The 22,844-nt window shown below is 35.5% G+C and overlaps 1 protein-coding gene across 1 annotated transcript in view; it reads right to left on the bottom strand.

The window, feature by feature from the left end:
- LOC5574272 (voltage-dependent calcium channel subunit alpha-2/delta-3) overlaps positions 1-9,415 on the bottom strand; it is an 82,097-nt gene extending 72,682 nt beyond the window's left edge. The window contains exons 1-2 of the mRNA XM_021844867.1: positions 9,350-9,415; positions 9,169-9,284 (exon numbers count right to left, since the gene is read on the bottom strand). The gene's annotated coding sequence lies outside the window, so the exon portion shown is untranslated. The remainder of the gene's footprint in view (positions 1-9,168; positions 9,285-9,349) is intronic.
- Between the last annotated feature and the right edge of the window lie 13,429 nt (positions 9,416-22,844).

The following is a 22,844-nucleotide window of genomic DNA, read 5'->3' as shown; positions in this document are numbered from 1 at the left end:
ATTTTCTAATGTTGACCATTTTCAACCTTTCAAATTTTGAAGTCGTTGGAGGTCCCACCCGTTGTTAACCAAAACTTAGGCTATGTGTCGAAAACATGGAAAAAAACTAGTAAATTTCGAGCAAATAACTGTACTAGAAAAGCAATTATCTTTAAGTACTCTAAAAAGAATACGTTTGGTAACCTCATTCATACATGCAGTGGCATACCTCCCACGGAACTCTTCCTTGCTTCGTCTCCATGGATTTCGTGGCAGCAAAACAAAATAGAACTAGATAGGGTGCCGGTACCAATGGTTGTAATGTACCAGTAGACTGGACTATGGAATAAAACGAACATTTTTCAATAAAAACGATATGTGCTATTTTTGGTGGATAGATCGTCTCTAGTTCAGTCGATTTGTTAAATTTCAGCTTTTTATTTTATCAAAAAGTCATATAAATAATTAAGTTTATGCAAAAAATTTGCTCTCTTGCACCAGTAGTAGCCGTCGTGTTCCAGTAGTGGATCAACGGATGGAAGCAGTTTTTAAAAATGGATGTATAAAAATGAAGAAAAGCTCTAGAGATGATCTTTATGCTTCATTCGATAGATATGAATTGCTGTTCCGAGGGAAAAATGTTAAACTTATGTAAAAATTTACCATTTTGTTTAAAATTCCTTGTATCATTCCCAAACGTCTACTACTGGAGCACAAGCGCAACTACTGGAACACGTGTACCAATAGTGGCTCAAACGGTTTTATGTTAAAATATTAGTTTTATCACTCTTTTTATATTTTTCCCATATAGTAGAGGTTGAAATCTTTCTGTTGACGCTAATAGATCTCAGTTAAGGCTTTTCGTTATTTTGTTATGATTTTTTATAGCTTAGGTAGTCCACTAATGGCACCGGCACCCTAGGTAGGTATTGGGCACATGCGGTGAGCTGTAAAGTTTGCGAAAAACTTCCGACCGGTATTCTAACATGTGGACCGCACTGCACCGTAAATGTGGGATATCTACTTTTTCGCCACATCAGATGCGTTTATGTTCTACCGTACAGAGAGCAATCGATGATGGCACATCGATGCAAAATTTGGGAAAGGTCACAAACTGATATGCATATCACTCGGGGAGATTTCTTTATGGGAATGATGATAAATTATGCAAGTGAAAATGTTTTATTGATAGTACTTACTTGCTTGTAATAACGAAATTTTTGAATGTCTTGATGGGTGTATCGAAAACACAAGTAGCAAAAAAACATGTTTGCATGTCTCAAAGATCGAATACTGTGTCTTTAGGAAATTTGGGGAGGCGGAATCATATGCCGCTTTGTAAAATGTTGTATGTTGTATAAAACACTTTATAATTAATGTTACATATCTGTTTATTTTCGAACAAATTCATGAGTTTACCTAAAATACATGGAAATCAACGTAATTTCGATCAAATTCACATAAATTTGAACATTTATTGGGCATTGCTGGAGAATGCTCTTACTTTTCTTTTGATACCTCCCATAAAATTCTGCACAACTTTTTTCGGAACTTTTCGAACTCCTTTTTGAACAACATTTTCTTGAAAAAATCGATGGAGCTTGCTTCTCTTCCATCCTTCTTAAGATGCCGTTTGATTATTGCCCAATATGTTTCAATGAGGCGTAGTTCTGAGCAATTTGATGGATTCGATCATTTTTCTACAAATTCGACTTATTCCTTCTTGAGCATCTCCAAAGTAGCTGAAGCATAGTGAGCCGATGCTAGGTCTGGCAAAATAATGGAGGCATGGTATGCTTTCAGTAGATGGGCAGAAGCCATTTTTTAATGCATTCAGTTCTGTAATTTTCGCCGTTGATTGAACCCGTCATGAAATACCGCAGGAGCAAATTGCTTGCCATACCAAATCATTTTTCCCAAATTTTTCTGTTGGGATGTATCGTACGTCGTCAGGAATATCTGTTTTGGCCACAGCGTTGAAAAAATTCAATTTGGACACTTCGCGATTTAAGCCAAATCTCGGAATGGCAGTTTTTCTGTACACCATTTGTGCAGAAAAAAATTGAGAGTCGCCATGTCAATTCGACCCATCGTTTAGAATTTATAATTTTTTTATGTCAACTTTTGTCTGCTGTCAAAATAAACACTTGAGATCACACTGAAACAAAATTTTATTTGTTTTTTTGGAATTTTTACACCAACATGCTAATATTTATGTATCCACTTTCTTAAATGAACAGTCCTTATCTAGGAGTACTGTGTAAGACAACACTATCATCCTAGTTTAGTATAACAAAATAGAGCTTTAACTACCATTTTGTAAACAACATATTACATATCATTTACCGTAGCAGTTAAGATTTCTTTACGGGTGAGTTGATTTCACCTGCTTATAAGAGAAAAAAACGCTTTCAATTTACTCAACCTAACTTAACCTAAATATATAACCCATTAATCGTGGCAATAGAAGATGTAACTATTTTTGTATGACATAATAAAAAAAATTATTTGACATTTGTTCCATCGTTTCAACATTGAATATTCCATGTAACTTATTGGGGAGGAAACTTAAAATTCATTTTCAAAATTTTATTTTAAATCCTTTGCAGAGCTTTCTATCTGGTATCATAACAGCTAGTCCATATTAGTACAGCATACAACATGGAAATTTGTTTGAAGATCAAAAGCTTGTTATTAGGACAAAGTTTAGATTTTCTGTTGATAAGTGGATACAGACATTTTACTTATTTGCAATCTACTACAGATGACACACAGGTTTCATCCTTTGGCGGAGAGGCCTATGTCATCCGCAAACAAAGATTTTTGACATCCCTGAGGTAACTCAGGTGAGTCAGATGTGAAAATATTGTATATTATTGGTCCCAAAATGCTGCCTTGAAGAACACCAGCTCTTACAGGAAGTCTTTCAAATCTGGAGTAATGATAATTAACCTGAAGTGTACGATTTGACAGATAACTTTGAATAATTCTAACAATGTATGTCGGAAAATTATAGTTTTTTATTTTTGCGATCAAACCCATGGCAAACACTGTCGAATACTTTTTCTTTGTCTGGAAGAGCAATACCAGTAGAATAGCCTTCAGATTTGTTGGAATGAATCAAATTTGTTACACGTAAAAGTTGATGAGTGGTCGAATGTCCATGGCGGAATCCGAACTGTTCATTGACAAATATTGAATTTTCGTTGACGTGGACCATCATTCTATTCAAAATGACCTTTTCAAAATGTTTACTGATGGAGGAAAGCAAGCTGATTGGACGATAGCTAGGAGCTTCTGCAGATTTTTTGTCTGGTTTTAAAATTGGAACAACCTTAGCTTTTTTCCATTTGTCAGGAAAATATGCTAATTGAAAACATTTGTTGAATATATCAACTAAGAATGATAAGTTAGTTTCTGGAAATTTCTTGATGAGGATGTAGAAAATTCCATCATCGCCAAGAGCTTTCATATTCTTGAATTTTTTTTAATTATAGTTCTTTTTCTTCCAAATCAGTCTCCCAGGAATTTTCGAAAACATCGTCTTGATAAAGAATATTTTCGAAGTCCTGAGTAACTTCATTTTCAATTGGACTAGTAAGTCCAAAATTAAAATTGTGCGCGCTTTCAAACTGCATAGAAAGTTTTTGAGCTTTTTCGCCATTAGTTAGGAATAGGTAGTTTCTTTTCCTCTTTCAATTCCGTTATTGGCTTCTGAGGTTTTTTTTTTTTTTTTAATTTTAGATATTTTCCAATAGGGCTTAGATCCCGGCTCCAATTATGAAGTTTTATTTTCAAAATTTTTATTTCTTAATTTCTAATTTCTTTCTGCAGATCCTTTCATATAATTTTCATAGCATGATCGCGAGTGCGTTTTAATTGCCTTCTCCGTTTTTCAGACGGATCAAGAGTTTAAGATCATCGTCTATAATCACGGATTCAAATTCACATTTTGGAATTGCAATGCCCCTGGCTTCAACAATGGAATTTATTAAAGTTTCAAGAGCATTGTCAATATCACGTTTTGTTTGTAGAGAAATGTTAACATTAAGATTACCATCGATATGGAACATAATACATTTCAGTCGGCTTGAAAATAATTGAAAGTGGAGCTGATAGGATTGAAAATCGCTTCATGGGATATTTGAAATGTAACAGGGACATAATCAGAATCAAAATCAGCATGAGTAATAAGTTGCCTACAAAGATGATCAGAGTAGCTTGAGACCAAATCTGTCGTTGATGAATTTCTAAAAGAGGAAAAACATGTAGGGCTATCAGGGTATTAAATTGAGAAATATCCTGAAGAGCACTCATCAAATAAAAGTGTGCCGTTGGAATTACTTTGAGAATTATTCCATGACCGATGTTTGGCATTAAAGTTACCAATGACAAATATTGCGAGTCAATTTTCGCAAGTCAGTTTGGAGCAAATTAAATCGCTATCCAGAGCATTGAAAAGGCAAATAGGCAGCTGTGAAAGTATATTTATCAAGCTGTGTTTCAACAGAAACACCTCAACTTTTAAATATTTTAGTTTCAAATGACGAAAACAGTTGAAATTATTGTTTTTTTTTCCTGGAATATATTTTATTTTCCATGTGACTAGCGGAAAACAGGTTTCAAATTATTTTAGTACCATCAGGCTTTTCTTCTGTGATAAGTTGGTTGTAGAAAAATATAAAAGATACGATTTTTTGCATTAAACGTTAAATATGCTCCAGGCATTTGTAGGTTATAAAAGATACAATTTTCCAAAGATACAGAAAAGTATCAAAGGCAATAAAAAAATCATGCGTTAAATGCATGTCATTAACCAAGGTTTAAGCCAAAAATAAAAATCATTTTGATTTCCGAGCCACGAAAAAATACACAAAATGCCACCTTTAAAGGCGGGGTTGGGTGTTAGAGGGTTATGCTTCATTTTTTTTCAAATTTCATGTGACATTCAGATGTTATATATTGCGAAGCACCTTCACTTGATATTCGTTTTACGAAAAAGCTTCAGAAATCAATAAAGGATCAGTTTTTCAGAATGTTTTTAAATTACATATCTGATTTGATAATCCTGAAAAGCTCAATTTTGTGTGAATCGTACTAAATTTTGTTAAATTTAAAATCCTTAAATATTTTTCTTCATTATACCTTCAAGAAATCAACCAGATTTGTTTCCAGGTATACCTTTTAAACAAACCATAGATATTTACGATTTCTCCAGATATTTGTTTAGGAATTTCTCTTAAAGTTCCTCCAGAAATTTCTGAAAGCAGTTTTCAGCACTTCCAGAATTCCTCAAAGATTTTTTTTCAAAGATTCTTCAGGGCTTAACCTGAATCAGGACTTAATCTATCAAAGGATGTCTTCAGAAAAAAAATATAATTATTTTCCTGAGAATTTACTTGGGAAAGTATTGCAAAATTACTCCAGAAATTTTCCCACGACAATCCCTCAATATATTTTCCCGGAAATTGCCCAAAGTATTTTTCAAAGAATCCAGAAGTTTAACCAGAAATTGGGGGGTTTGTAACTCTAATAAAATGCCCTGAAAAACAAAGGATTTTTAGCAGAAAAACTTCAATAACTTTTGAACTAAAATAGATATTATCAATATTTTTGCATGAAAATTTGCGTTTCGTTAAGTTCTAAAAGTCGTTCATAGACCGCTTTGACGAGAAATCTAAAATAAGAAAGATAGGACTCTAAAACTATTTTGAAGATTTTCATAGTTAGTATTTGTTTATTATTCTGCATTTTGAGCATGAAAATAAAATTTTAGACAAAAATGATCTTCTACAAAATTGTTTCTAATAATATAAGCTTTCATACTGTGTTATTTAAAACTAGGGTGGTCCACAATATCACATACCGTAAAATGGGGTGTTAATGACTCGTTGAGTTTTAAGGGATTGAACTTCTCAATCAAGTTCGACAAATCACAGAAACCTAGAAAGTCGATATGTAAGTCATCTGAAATGCTCGAATTGTTCAGAGGATTGTGAACTGCACTATGTAATAGGAGCTGGAGGAGCAAAGCATTTTTGTTCAAATGTTATGGTCTAAATACATTTATCTACAAAACCATGAAATATATTTGAGAAAAATTTGCGAGTGAGGTAGAAGATAAGGAAATTTAATTGAGATCATAGTACAGATAAAAACTTCTTAAAATTATGTTTGGGTTACGATTTTAGAAACTTTTATGAAAAAAGTCTCGTTTAGAAAATAAGTGGGGTGTTAAGGAATTATCTATTATAACTTTTCTAAGTAAGTAAACCCATTAAATTTATGCCGTAATATATTTCAATATAGTTTTGAGTTGTTCCGTGAAGTTGAACTGCAACGTAAAGATAAGGGATCTATTTAGTAAGTCACTAAATATCACCAAAAATGACTTATTTCGAAATTTGGTAAAATTGGTAGGAAAAAGTAGATAAAAACTGATTAATGTGAACATGGGTTTATCATGATGATATTTTCAAAAGTTGTTCACATTGGTGAAAAGTTTCCATATAAGAATGATTATCTTATTTGAGATGGTTTTGGAGCTATTATTTCTATTAAGCATTACCTAGGTCCTAGATAAACAATTACAATATAAGGTTGTTTCCGAGCTCTTTTTGGAAAATATATAGTGTGCGGTATAGTGTGAGCGATTTTCGTTGTATATTGGAAAATTTTCGTTAGGATTTTTCTCGATTATGTCACTGGGTGTTACATGCAAATCCGATATTTGGTGCAGAGTTGCTCGCTGTCACTATCAACGCTTAAAATTTGCTGATTTGTACAGGCCGACTGCGATACAATTTGGATCATTCTATATCACATCAACATCATGCTGTCTACTCCATCTCCAGTGCATTGATGGCTATAGACTATGGATATCACTGATGAGTTAAGTTTAGCCTAAAATTAGACAAATAAAATGGCAATTTATTAGTGATCACTCATTCTGCAGTGATTATGATCTAGATTGCTATGTCGCATCAATGCTGTTGGATGTCAAATCAAAGTGATATTGATAGCTCGAAAGTGATATTGATAGTTTTAGAGCATCAGCCATAAGCTGACACTTTTTATATTAAGGAACTCTGAATTTGGTGTGGTGCTTTATTTAAATGGCAAATTGAACACTTACCCTATTCACACTTAAAGCTTATTAAAATTATCCTTCTTTTGACAAGTCATGACAAGATTGCTCTGCACTGTTCTAGGATACGAGTACTGCATATAAGTATAAAAATCTTTTCAAGACAATTGAGCGATGCACTGATAGCTTGCTTGAAAATAGATTCAATAGGTATGAGAGATTTAGCAGTTAGGAATAGCGTTTTCAGGAGTTCCAGCTTGAATTATATTGAAGTAATATCATCTTTACATTGAAAAAGACCTTTAGAGTTGAAGGGACTCATCAACGATGTTGGCCAACATATTTTTTGCTGTTGGCAAAATATAGTTTTATAAACAAAGCTCAAATTCCTTAACACCCCATTTTGCATTTTCGCCAAAAAACCACACATTTTTATGATTATCTCAGAAATCTGCCATAGGATCATCTTCATTGTAATTGGCTTTTGATATACACGCTGGGAGAATGGTAGGACTGTATTTTGTTCAATTATTGGCATACTAGAAGTTGCTCGAATTTTAAGTGGATTTTTTTTCATCCCTTAATACCCCATTTTACGGTTAATAATATAATCAACTTTTCAATTTGCAAAAAAAAAACAGATATAAGTATGCTCTTTGGCAAAGTAGTAAAACGTCAAATTTTGATCAACTTTGCCAAAAAAAAGTTTTTCTGCAGCTCAAAATTTGACCAATCTAGAGCATTTTTTCCTTATCATCGCAGGGTGGTCCAACAAAAATAAGTTTTTCAACTCTAGTTTTTTTAATATTAGTTTCTCGTTAAAGCCGTATATGAAAGAACTTAACAAAACGCAAATTTTCATGCAAAAATATTGATGATTTGTTTTTCAAGACATTTCATTAGAGTTACAAAAATTATACATCTGTGATTTTTCGATATAATATACAATTTTTTTTTGTCTTTTGAATTCCGTCAAAATATATTTTTATATTTGCCCCAATCAGAGATATTCACAATCAAAGTAGGCATGTTTTTTAGAGAAAAACAACAATAACTCCCAAACGGAAACGCAAATTACGCATTTTTCAAAGCTCTAAAAGTGTTTCATAGACCACTTTGATGAGAAATTTGAATTGAAAACTCTAGAGCCAGAAAACCAGTTTTGTTTGGACCTCCCTATGTCACCGTAGGAAAAAAGCTCTAATCGGTCAATTTAAAAGATACAAAAAACTTTTTTTGGCAAAGCTTCTTTAAATTTAATAGTCTACAACTTTGTTGGAGCATGTATTATATAATTTCTATAAATAAAAAAGTTAGTTACACAATTTATACAAAGGGATTAATTAATACAAACAATTTTGTAGAAGACCGTTTTCGTCTAATGTTTCATTCTAAAGCTCCAAATGCATCTTTCCGCGTGAAACTGATTCCTGGACCATAGTGCAACGGTGGGATGTAAATATGATTTTTAACAAACTATGAATGGTTCGTCACAGGGAGTGTCGGCATACTCCTAGTTCTCTATGGCCACTGTCAGCCGTGTCGGCATAAGAGTGTTCTGTGATGGTCCAGCCAATCGAGTTTATTTTTTTTTTCCATATGAGTAAAACATGCTTTTGTTTTCATTTCAATTGAAATATTATATTTACAAACATGTTTATATCTCACAAATAATTGTTTATCATGGTCTAATCATTTATCAAAGTGAATCCTGTGACCCAACGATCCTCCCCATTAACAAACATCACTCCCCGTAAACTTTGTGAGATGCAGTCTCCAAACAGCAAAGGTGACACACTAACATTCCTTCCCTCATTCGCACCTGACTGCAAGGACGTGGCCGGTGCCGTTATTGACCCCGTTATTGAGGCACTGAATTATGCACACTGAAGAAGATTGATTTTTTGTGCATCTTCACTGACTTCGGTCAATCACGGAATAGCAATAATTGATTTGTGTAGTCTAAACTAAATAAATTTCAAGTTCAAAAATTCTGCCGAATGGCATTCGGCCAAATGGCTAGATATCGTATGGTCCACGATGTATTAAAACTAACTAAATAAAACAATTAAAAATGTAGTTCTACACCAAAAACCACATACCTTTATGCAATATCGATGTTCTAACTTCAATACAACTCCCCAAATTGCAATTCCAATTCATCCGAGCAAACGCCAAGTGCGGTCATTCTTTCACCCCCTTTTTTCCTGTCGTTAGCCTTGCGAGAGCAAAAAAAGTGCACAATTTCAGTGTAATGGAAATAAATCGCATGAAAAAGCTTACCAGCTAACCGACCCTCAGCCCAAAGAAACTAACACCAACATCAACAACAACAGGAGGAGGAAGAAAACAAACTGCATCAGCTGAGCAACGAGCTGGCAGCATAAACCGAGCAGTCATCCGCCCTACCGAAGAGCCCACAAAACCATCCATGCTTTCATGTGCTCTCTCTTGCTCTCTCGGAAGCGTAAAATACCCCACCCTCCCATTAACAGCACCGGCCGGTCGGTTGTTCGATGGCAATCCGCATGAAATCTCCGTGAGCAAAATCGGGCTCGGAACTGCGTGCCTTTGCGCTCTCACACGGTTTTCTCACGTGTCTGCTGCAAGACAGCATCGATCGTCAGAATAGGCGTAGAAAAGCAAGGGAAGACGGGATGATATGCGCCCCCTAAGGAAAAACTCAATTTTAACTGTGATTTTCGCCGAAAACTTTATTCTAATTAGGTTGACAGAGAAGTCGTATAAAAACGCTTGCAATTACTAAAGACAGTTATTGGATTGAGACAATCATATCCAAGAGATAATTGCAACAAATGAAACCATAACCAACTATTATCAAAACAGGGGGATAAAATGCGCCACCCAGTTCTAAATAGATTTTTATGGATAAAAAATCCTGATATTTTTCAAATTTTGTTTCATGCAGCAGATACTATGCAGTTCTATGTATGTCTCGTTTGGGTTTGGATTTTTGCGGGATTATTTGTGAAGTGGCAGAGTTATACTCGGACTCTAGTAACAACGGTTGCCTAACTAACATTCCTTCCCTTCTCCGATGGCCGTAAGAACTTGACCGGTGCCGTTATCGACTTTTAAATTTTGAGCGCTCAATTTGTGTACATTGAGAATGATAAGCTAATCCCAAGCCCCATTCATTAAAACTCTGTGCAACTTCGATTGTTCTGGTCAATCACGGAGTACCAACTACGAATTGTACGTTCATCTATGCTCATGCTTGAATTTCACTGCTGGTTTTAAGTAACCATTATGTATGGCGCATTTTGCACTATGTCATTTAAAATCAAGCCAAAATCGTTTTGGATTCTTATTTTTAGATTTGGAAAATGATAAATAGGCGAAAATATGATAAAGATATCGTATGAGAGGCGTAAATATTGATAAATATATCGTATGAAATGTTCGAATTTGACTAAACTATGTTTTATCTAAGAGATATGATACAATCGCGGGTGTGCGTTTTACCCCAACGGCGCATTTTACACTTTAATCCCCTACACATAAGGCACGAGTGGTAATGTTTTTTTTCTAATTTCGAAGAGCAAGCATAAACATACAAAGTTTAAGAGTAGTAGCAAGTTCCGCGTGGAAGAGAAACCACGTGAATGGGGGTGACCAATTTTCATTTCACATTGCGTTGTAGGACTCTTCTCGACGTCATGACGCGTCATCTTGATTTAAAAAAATGAAAGTTATTGACAAGTTTTCACTTCATATTTTTACTTACAAAGATCCAGGTGAGTGAGGGTGTAAACTGTTTCAACGTTAGTTACATTTATTTTACAGCTACTGGTATCTCTTTAGTAGCATCCTCAATTAATTGTTTACATCGAGACTACTATAATATACAATATTAGGCTAGTTCAAAAAATCGTTTTGCTCCACACCGCTCATTCGATTCCACATCAAATCCTGAAGAATATCGGTTATTTTTTATGCTTTTGAAATGAAAAGTATGGTTTGTCTTGGTTTCTTATTCAAATTTATCCTGCCATTGATATACAAGAACAATTTGGATGGGATTTTCAGAGCTTTTGGCTCGTGGAGCACTTTTTATAATTAATATCTTACGCGAAGCAAATTCTCGACAAATGTAAATCGGCTAATAATTCCAAAGGAAATCGACAAGGAAGTATTTTGTTAAGAACGTCTCCATAAATGTTGGGTTTACTTTCGAATAGTTCAGATAAGAATCTGAAAGGTTGTGCTTCCCCACTGATGATTTGAATTGAAAAGATTCGGCATTCAAGTGGAATTTTGTTTGGTTTCAACCTTTCGGTTGTCTCGTGATTGACTACTGCCAGAAGCACTGCTCTAGTACTAGTAACGAAAATCATGTCTTCTTTCACCTATGTTGTTCAATGTGAACGAAGTAGTCGGTGAGTTTTTGAAATGATCGTCATGTCGAATATTTTCTGCAGTAGGTACTTAAGGTGAAGATGAATCGAAGCCAAACCTCAAATTTTTAAGAGCACAAATCTGGAGAACCGAACTTCCATTTGAGTTGAAAACTTGAACGGTTGGTCACCACCAGCAAGTGATCAATCGATTAAGTTTTCAGCTCAAACGGATGTTCGGTGCGCTATTCCGATGAATCGCGATGAGAAGATCTTATAAGGAAGAAGTCAACTTCTGTCACCTCAGTCGACTCATCTACTAACAAACAGAACAAAATTGACTATTTTGTTCGATGATGTTGATGGAATTATGTATCAACTTATTATCAATCAATGTCATCGACACCCTCATCCAAGGAATGTGATATAACTAGAGGTCACAATAAATTGATTCACCATGAGTAAGACTATGACAATTTAAGGTGACCAAATAGTTCTATGCCCAAATGTTTCAGGTCTGGTTCCCACATTTAAAATTCTCAAGCCCAAAGAACGGGCTTCAAGACCTCAAACTCTATAATATTACTAGCAGTCATGCTGGAATTGTCATTGAATAAATATTAGCAATCATGTATAAAGAAAGATGACATTTTTAAAGTATAATACATTCTACGGAGCTTGAAATTTTAATAACTAAGCAACATATTTGCGAGGCATTTTTCCAAGAATGACTATTTTCTGAATAACAAATTCAATATGTTTTAATGTTCCCAACGTTGAAGAAGTCTAGTTTAAAGAAAATTTATAGTGGCTGAATATTTTAGTTAACATAGAAAAACTATTTCTATAGTATTCTACACAATTCCTTTTAGGGTTCTACAAAATTTGGTAAACTAAAACGTCCCGTCATTCAATTAAAAAAATGGTTGAAGAATCAAATAATTGACAACAATAATTAATCCTATATAGATAGTGGCATAAATTTTAGCTACGTTTTAAAGCTTATATACGCTCATAATGATAGATTAATTATTAACTTCTTAAGATCCAATTTTTATTAATTGTGAATAAATCTAGTTTAGTTCTATATCTGTAAGACAAAATGCTTCTCCAATATAACATAACAAATTCAATTCAACCAAAAGTACGGTCGACAAAATTTAATTTAACTAACTAAATAACATTTAATTTAACTAGACGTTCCAAAGGCATTCGACCAAATGTCCATTCGACCAAATGTCCGTTCGACCAAATGTCATTCGACCAAACGTCATTCGACCAAATGTGTTTTACCAAATGTCCTAAAGCCGTTTGTCGTTAATGAGCGGCAGTTAACTGGCAATTTGGAAAAGTGCTGTTTCATATTTCGTGTGTAGTATCTGTGCCTCCTTACTAGGTAGCAAACAGTTGCCTTTAGCACAATAAACCAGTTTTCCAAAATATTTTTTGTTTGCCGGTCGACCTATTCCTTAATTCAAAATACAATAACGCGACCAATGAAGTGTTAGTTTGAACAACAGAGCGAGTGTTTTATAGCGACATATTGTCAGTACAGACAAAAGCATGAACGAACACAAACTACTTTGCTCGACCAAAGAGTCGCTAGTCTCTGGCGACCTTTCCATGTTATTGCTTGACAGGCATTTCAATGCGTCGCTAGAACACTTAACTGCAGGCAGCGTCCATTTTTAGCGTAACGCTAAAATTGAGAATTTGCGACCCCTTCTCCCTCTTAGTAACGCTTTGAGTATAAAAAAGAACAAATTATTGTATAAGCCGTAAGGTGATCGTTTATTAATAACGTAAGGGTTTATGGGGGGAGAGGGGTTTGGAATTTCTTACGCCCCATACAAATTATTTTTAATTTTTATACAAAAAATCTTACTATGGTGTCTTAGAGTTCTGTTTGATCTTTCGACCTTGACACTTGCTTTTCCCGGGGCAAGCGACGAGGGCAGGATCAAACATGTCGCGCGTCGGTCTCGTAAGTGAAAAAGTGGCGTGATCGGTGAGTTCGGTTGAAGAAAGTGAAAAAGTGCCGCGATCGGTTAGTTCTGTTTGATCTTTCGACCTTGACACTTGCTTTTGCCGGGGCGAGCGACGAGGGCAGGATCAAACATGTCGCGCGTCGGTCTCGTAAGTGAAAAAGTGGCGTGATCGGTGAGTTCGGTTGGAGTAACTGAAAAAGTGCCGTGATCGGTTAGTTCTGTTTGATCCTTCGACCTTGACGCTTGCTCCTGGGCAGTGCGTCAAGAAAGCCCGAACAGTTTTTTTTTTTATTCTTTTTGGGTCGCGCGCTTATTTTTTTTTCCTGAGTGCTTTTTTATAGCCGAGCAAACGAGTGAAGCCGAAAGTGGATTGTGGCTGCTCAGTCAAGGATAACGGATCAATTGGTGAGCTCGTTTCATGCTACTATTTCTAATCTATAAAATATGTATGACTGCAAATTCAATCGTTACAATGGTGGGATGTAAATATGATTTTTCAACAAACTATGGATGGTTCGTCACTGTGAGTGTCGACACAAACTCTGATTCATGATTTATTTATGTTTAACATTTTTTTTTTCAGAACACCTCTTATATACCTTTATTTTTGTAATTAAAAAAACTTTGAACGGTTCGACACTACAAGTGTAGACTTGCGAAAGGTTCACTTTATTCAACAAACTTTGGATGGTTCGCCACTGTAAGTGTCGGCATAAGAATAAGAGTGTTCTATGATGTCCCAACCAATCGAGTTTTTTGTTTCTTTTCAAATGAGTAAAATATAATAACACAAGCTTTCGTCCTGACAGCTGTAGGAATGTTACATTTGGGTATTTTTTCAACAAACTCTGAATGGTTCGTCACCTCAAGTGTCGGCATAATTTTCCTCTACATAGAAATTGTTCATATCAAATTAAAATATTATATTTACGTATAAGCATGTATATATCTCACAAATCATTGTTTATCATGGTCTAATCGCTTATCAAAGTGAATCCTATGACCCAACGATCCTCCCCATTAACAAACATCCCTCCCAGTAACCTTTGTGGAGATGCAGAGGCAAACACGATCTCCAAATAGCAAAGGTTACACACTAACATTCCTTCCCTCAATCCCACCTGACTGCAAGGACGTGGCCGGCGCCGTTATTGACCTTGTCTAAATAGAGGCACTGAATTATGCACACTGAAGAAGATTATGGCCAATCCCAGCCGAACTTCTAGTTGATTCTTTGTGCATTTTCACTGACTTCGGTCAATCACGGAATAGCAACCATTGATATGTGTAGTCAGTCTAAGCTAAGCTAAGCTAAAAAATCTTACTATGGTGTCTTACTATGGCTGTCAACTACGAATAAAGCTCGCCTAACTATCATCTCTCACGCGGGCCAGTCTGGACGAAAACGCGGAACAAACAAGACAGAAAACGCTGATACTTTTCAACGCGTCTAGTAACGTTGTGCGCCACATTAACACACTCACAAAACATGAGCGGTAGGCGTACCTCGTTGCGTATACCCCTCCTGCTAAAACCACCTAAATTGTCTTATACAATTAATGGACAGCCCTAAGGCCTGAGCCTTAAATGTTGGTTGAGAACACTATCATCCTGATTTTTTTTATACATACAACTACACTACGACACCGCAAATTATCCGTACAAACAAGACATGGTTCTATGCAATCAGGCAGAATAAATCGAGTATTTTTGCATGTTTTAATAAATTAACCTCTTATATTTTAAGGCAATGAGTTTGGTACATTTCCGAATTCTAATATGTATTTGTTAAACCAAAATTGTCGCAAATAAATGTCCACAGAACTCACTGAATTTGAACCACTGAATACCTGTAGGTTATTTGAAAAAAAATTACAGCATTTAGATCAGTGGTCCTCAGCCTAATGGACTATGCAGGCCATCTCAATGCATTCAAATCATGGCGAGGGCCACAAGATTAGTAAGGCTGATTAATTTAATGTATGTCTTTAATATCTTAAACCAGTTGGAAGGTACAAGAGGTGGGGATACAAAAAAAAAGGAAAATAAAAACGGTAATTTTAGAATTTTGATTTCATTTTTACGCTATTTTCCATCGTCCTCTGGATCGTCATTTTACCTGTTTTTTTACTACATAAACTATTAGGTAGGTCAAGAAAATAGTGGATCTGTTTTTTTTTCTTCCCTTCAAAATTATCAACTTTCCAAAGAGGGGTTGGTATACAAGAAAATTAATATGTGTATCAGCCTAGTGATAAGTATTAATGGCTCAAAATTAAAAGAAAGAAAGTTGAGATCTTTGCATTGTTCAGCAAAGCCCTCTCCAGGAGGATATCATGGTCAAAATAGTACAGTAATCTATTTTTACGCGGACCATATAAACAGAAGGTCTTTGTTTTCAGATGAATCGTTGAGAACCACATAAACTTTTTCACGCAATTGAACCAAGTCTTGAATTCACGTGGTATGTATCCCCAGCATTTAAAAAGACCTGAGTTTGATTTAAGAGATTTCCGTAACTTAGGTAAAATTTCAATATTATGTGAAAAAAGTTATGTTTTTGAAAATAAGAGCTCTGATATATTAGAACTTCATTCCAAGAAGATTGAGAAATCATTGATCTGTAAAAGTATTCTTTTTGGATTCAAGAGGACTTGAGAATTTTAGAGGATTTTCAAGTCTTTCCCTAGTTATTTAAAACAATCCATTTTCCAGTATTTTTTTAGTTTTTCAAATTTCTCACGTCGACAACATTTAAACAAATTCGCTATGCATTTCACAACCTGCTTTATATTAACATCATGCGGGCCACATTATATTAGAATTCAAAATTCGTTCGCGGGCCACACAAAACCTTCTCAAGGGCCGCTCTTTGGTGACCACTGATTTAGATTCATCTAGCTTAGATTCAAGAGAGAATATATCACTAGTATGACTAACGAACGGCCTCAGGAATAACGTCTCCAAGAAATTGAAATTTTCCAATCTCAGTAAGACGCAACCATTTATATATTTTTTAAATTATATTGTGTGTTACCATATAGATGTATTAAGAGATGCACGAACATTGATATTTTATTATTTTGAATGCGAAATTAACTTCCCATATTTAAGGATAATTTACGGACACCCTGTAAGTTAAGCTATTTTCAACATTCCATTTGGCGTAGCAATGCAAACTTTTTACAGGTGAGTTGATTTCAACTGCTTATCTTCTATATAAATAAAAATGGAATGGTGTTTGTATGTCACGAAATGACTTACGAACGGGTCAACGGATTTTAATGATTTATTCTCCGTTTTGTTCATCAAGGGTTCCGACGTGTTTGTGTGTATAGAAAGCCTCGGATATTCACCGGGAAAGCCGGAAAAAACGAGAGTGAACGGAACTGTCATTTTGTATGGTACGATCCTTAGCGATTTTCAACAGCCTACTTGATGGCAAGACGAAGTTTGCCGGGACCACTAGTAAGAGAAAATAAAACGCTTTCAATTAGCTTAACCTAAATTAACTGAAACATATAACGCAAGTTCGTGATAATAATTGTGGGCTTCTTTGCCGTGTGGTTAGTGTTACCAAGCATTTAGCCGCATTGAGTCAAGGAGTGTGGGTTCGATTTCCGCTTCAGTCCGGAAAACTTTTCGTCAGGAACGTATTTTGACTGTGCCATTGGGCGTTGCATGCTAGTAGTCCGTTGTCTAGTGTGGTGCTTCCTTCAGAGGGCAAATCGTCCACTGGAAACAGTAACGTGTCGGTGTCTTTGAAAAAATAAAAGATTGCAACGATTTTTGCTCAATATTATAGACAATTTATTCGTGGCTTCAGGAATCAGTTTTACGCGGAGAGATGCATTTTGAGCTTTAGAATGAAACATTAGACTAAAACGGTCTTCTACCAAGTTGTTTGTATTAGTTAAGCCCTTTGTTTGGTGTTTTTGAAAACTATGGTGGGCCACGTTTGCATAGAAATTGTGTAACTAACTTTTATTTGTAGAAATTATAATATACATGTTTCAGCAAAGTTGTAGACAATGCAATTTGAAGCGTAATGTCATAGCACAAATAACAGGTATTTATGATAGATCAAAACTCTTCTAAAAACCTGTGTAAAGATTACAACTGCATCACTTTGAAAGCACTAGCGCCGCCACACAGCGGATTGCGTCAAACAGTGGTGAATATATGTATCTTGAAATATTTCATATTCACCACTGACATCTTCTTCTTCTTTCTGTCATTACGTCCCTACTGGGACAAAGCCTGCTTCTCATCTAAGTGTTCTTATGAGCACTTCCACAGTTATTAACTGAGAGCTTACTGTGCCAATGACCATTTTTGCATGCGTATATAGTGTGGCAGGAACGAAGATACATCGTCATGAGAACTTAGCGATAACAGCGCCCACGATGTTTCTTCTTGTGTTGCCATTTCAAATGACCGTTAATTGTTCTACACAATTTACAATCGGACTTACACGTCTGTTATCTGTGGTCATAGTGTAATGTTTCAACTTTGGATATTATATGCCACTCATGAGTATCATATATACTAGGGAGGAAGCTGCAACACCACTTTCATTTTTTTTAATCCTCTGTACATCTTTCTTCCTAATATTAAAACAGCTTGTCCATATTGGTACAGTATATTACATGGTTGGCCTTAAAATTAGTTTGAGATCAAATGCTTGTTCTTAAGACAAAGTTTTAATGTTCTGATAATGAGTAGATAAAGACATATAAAGACATATTTGTTACATTTGGCATTCAATAGCTTCAATGCAATTTTTCGAAGTTATTTTTTTATCAAGCAAGATCCCTAGATACTCAACTTCATCTGATCAATTTATTTGAACCCCTCTCATCGTGACAACATGTCTACTTGAAGGATTTAAAAAGAGAGCTTTTGGTTTATGTGGGAATATTATTAGTTGAGTTTTAGAAGCATTAGGAGAAATCTTCCATTTTCGCAAGAATGAACTTTTTTTGCAATCTACTACAGATGACACGCAGGCTTCGTCCTTTGGCGGAGAGGCCTGTGTCATCCGCAAACAAAGATTTTTGACATCCCTGAGGTAACTCAGGTAAGTCAGATGTGAAACTATTGTATAATATTGGTCCCAAAATGCTGCCTTTTGGAATACCAGCTCTTACAGAAAGTCTTTCAGACCTGGAGTTCTGATAATTAACCTGAAGTGTACGATTTGACGGATAACTTTGAATTATTCTAACAATGTATGTTGGAAAATTCAAGTTTTTTAATTTTACAATAAAGCCTTCATGCCAAACACTGTCGAATGCTTTTTCTATGCCAAGAAGTGCAAGATCAGTAGAATAGCCTTCAGATTTGTTGGAACGGATCAAATTTGTTACACGTAAAAGTTGATCAGTGGTCGAATCCGAACTGTTCATTGGCAAAAATTGAATTTCCGTTGATGTAGGCCATCATTCTCTTGAAAATGACCTTTTCAAAAAGTTTACTGATGGAGGAAAACAAAATGATTGTACGATAGCTAGAAGCTTCTGCAGGATTTTTGTCTGGTTTCATAATTGGTACATCCTTGGCATTTTTTTTTTTCATTTGTCAGGAAAATATGTCAACTGAGAACATTTGTTAAATGCATAAACTAAGAATTAAAAGCAACTTTCTGGAAGTTTCTTGATGAGGATGTAGAAAATTCCATCATCGCCAGGAGCTTTCATATTTTTGATTTTTTTAATAATAGTTCTTTGTTCTTCCAAATCAGTCTCCCAGGCATTTTCGAGAACGTTCTCTTGATTGAGAATATTTTCGAAGTCCGGAGTAACTTGATTTTCAATTGGACTAGAAAGTCCTAAATAAAACTTGTGCGCGCTCTTAAACTGCATAGCAAGTTTTTGAGCTGTTTCGCAATTAGTTAGTAATAATTTGTTTTCCTCTTTCAATGCCGATATTGACTTCTGAGGTTTCTTCAAGATTTTAGATAATTTCCAAAAGGGCTTAGAGCTAGGATCCAATTGAGAAATCTTATTTTCAATTTTTTTTTTCTTGATTGTGAAAAGCGTTTCTTGATTTCTTTCTGCAAATCCTGCCATATAATTGTCATAGCAGGATCGCGAGTGCGTTGAAATTGCCTTCTCCTCACGTTTTTAAGGCGGATCAAGAGTTTAAGATCATCGTCTATAATCACGGATTCAAATTTTAAATTTTCACATTTTGGAATTGCAATGCTCCTGGCTTCAACAATGGAATTTGTTAAAGTTTCAAGAGCATTGTCAATATCAAGTTAAGTTTGTAATGAAATGTTAACATTAAGATTAGAGTCAATATACGTTCCATATGTATTCCATCCGGCTCGAAAATAATTGAAAGTGGGGCTAATAGGATTGAGAATCGCTTCATGGGATATTAGAAATGTAAGGGGAAATGATCAGAATCAAAATCAGCATGAGTAATTAATTGGTTACAAAGATCACTAGAGTCGGTTAAGGGCAGTTGAAAACTTACCGTCGCGATATATACACATCGCCGTGCGGCCGTAATAAACGGCAATAAAAATGTACTGTTTGTGTTCGCGTGAAATAAAGTGTAGTTCTGTTCTTCGTCTAAATAAACTGTTTAAGTGTTTAAGTTAAAAGACGACTTTTAGTGCTAGTCCGAAAGACCGTAAGTGCGCGGAGTTCTGTTTGATCTTTCGACCTTGACACTTGCCTTTGCCGGAGCGAGCGACGAGGGCAGGATCAAACATGTCGCGCGTTGGTCTAGTAAGTGAAAAAGTGGCGTGATCGGTGAGTTCGGTTGGAGTAACTGAAAAAGTGCCGCGATCGGTTAGTTCTGTTTGATCCTTCGACCTTGACGCTTGCTCCTGGGCAGTGCGTCAAGGAAGCCCGAACAGTTTTTATTTTTTTTTATTTTTTTTGGGTCGCGCGCTTATTTTTTTTTTCCTGAGTGCTTTTTTATAGCCGAGCAAACGAGTGAAGCCGAAAGTGGATTGTGGCTGCTCAGTCAAGGATAACGGATCAATTGGTGAGCTCGTTTCATGCTACTATTTCTAATCTATAAAATATGTATGACTGCACATTCAATCGTTACAATGGTGGGATGTAAATATGATTTTTCAACAAACTATGGATGGTTCGTCACTGTGAGTGTCGACACAAACCTTGATTCATGATTTATTTATGTTTAACATTTCTTTTTCAGAACACCTCTTATATACCTTTGTTTTTGTAGACTTGCGAAAGGTTTACTTTATTCAACAAACTTTGGATGGTTCGCAACTGTAAGTGTCGGCATAAGAATAAGAGTGTTCTATGATGTCCCAACCAATCGAGTTTTTTGTTTCTTTTCAAATGAGTAAAATATAATAACACATGCTTTCGTCCTGACAGCTGTAGGAATGTTACATTTAGGTATTTGTTCAACAAACTTTGAATGGTTCGTCACCTCAAGTGTCGGCATAATTTTCCTCTACATAGAAATTGTTCATATCAAATTAAAATATTATATTTACCTATAAGCATGTATATATCTCACAAATCATTGTTTATCATGGTCTAATCGCTTATCAAAGTGAATCCTATGACCCAACGATCCTCCCCATTAACAAACATTCCTCCCAGTAACCTTTGTGGAGATGCAGAGGCAAACACGGTCTCCAAAAAGCAAAGGTTACACACTAACATTCCTTCCCCCAATCCCACCTGACTGCAAGGACGTGGCCGGCGCCGTTATTGACCCTGTATAAATAGAGGCACTGAATTATGCACACTGAAGAAGATTATGGCCAATCCCAGCCGAACTTCTAGTTGATTCTTTGTGCATTTTCACTGACTTCGGTCAATCACGGAATAGCAACCATTGATGTGTGTAGTCAGTCTAAGCTAAGCTAAGCTAAGCTACAAAGATCACTAGAGTCGGTTAAGACCAAGTCAATCGTAGATGGATTTCTAGAAGAGGATGAACATGTAGGGCTATCAGGGTATTGAATTGAGAAATATCCTGAAGAGCACTCATCAACTAAAATTCTTCCGTTGGAATTACTTTAGGAATTATTCAATGACCGATGTTTGGTATTAAAGTCACCAATGACAAATAATATTGTCTTTTTGCGAGTCAATTTTCGCAAGTCAGTTTGGAGCAAATTACAGCTAGTTAAGCATTGAAAAGGCAAATAGGCAGCTATGAAAATATATTTACCAAGCTGTGTTTCAACTGAAACACCTAAAGTTTCATAAACTTTAATTTCAAATGACGAAAATAGTTGATGTTTTATATGCCTATGAATGATGATTGCAACTCCCCCACATGCCCCATCAAGTCGATCATTACGATAAACAAAAAATGTAGGATATCTTTTGAGCTTGGATCCAGGTTTTATAAATAAGTTTAAGAAATGACTGCTATATGTATGTTATTAACTGTAAGAAAATTAAACAGCTCGTTCTCTTTACCATTCAAAGAACGAGCATTCCAATTTAAAATATTTTAATTTTTATTTATTGGATTCATTAGAAAAACGTAATCCAAAAACAATTTGATCAGTAAATTTTACACCAACTTGGAATGCTTCAGTGATAGTGGTGGCTTTGAACATTGCATCAATCATTAGATTCAATAGTTCAGTTAGAAAAACAAAATCAGAAGGAGACATATCACTTGAAGTGGGTACAATATCTGATGATTTTCCATCAGAATTTTCAGTTGGTGACGAGGCGGAGTAGCAGTTTCCTGTGGCGGCAGGTTTTTTTTTTCCATTTGATCTAATTGAAACAATTAGAACGGGTACTCATAGTATGAAAAGGGAAGGAGTTCAAATTATCTGCTACTATATCGGCATAGGATTTTCCTTGGGTAGATCCCTTCGAAATCAAATAATTCAAACGGCTACCCGAAGAATTAAAATTAGTTTGTGAATGAGCATGATTATAATCTGATTCATGATCATGCGATTGTTAACTGAAAAATGAGCATTGTTCGAAACTCTACCAGGAAAATTCCGAAAACGACTGTTATCGTAACGGATATTACTGTTCATCTATCTGGAACGAGCCTCGACGACTCGCCTACGCGAAGGGCAAGCCCAAAAATTGGACTTATGATTGCCCCCGCAATTAGCGCAAATGAACTTATCGGTATCTTCCTTCACTGGACAGACGTGCTTGGCGTGAGAAGAACCTCCACAAATCATGCATTTAGCATCCATGTGAAATTATTGTACCATGACCCCACTTTTGGCACCGACGACACTGAGTGGGGTTCTGGTAATTTCCTCCAGGTTTCTGGAAATGTTCCCTTGTCTCACGGACATCGAACATAAGTATAGCTTATTCTAAAGCTTTAATATTATTTAGATCTTTTTTATTGAAGTGAACTAAATAATATTCTTGAGAAAGCCCTTTCCGAAGAATGCCAGATTGGGTTCTCTTTTTCATAATGCTTACTTTGACTGGGGAA

This window comes from Aedes aegypti, chromosome 2 (genome assembly GCF_002204515.2).
Source record: "Aedes aegypti strain LVP_AGWG chromosome 2, AaegL5.0 Primary Assembly, whole genome shotgun sequence".
Lineage (NCBI taxonomy): Eukaryota > Metazoa > Arthropoda > Insecta > Diptera > Culicidae > Aedes > Aedes aegypti.
This window is presented reverse-complemented; position numbering and strand designations above follow the sequence as displayed.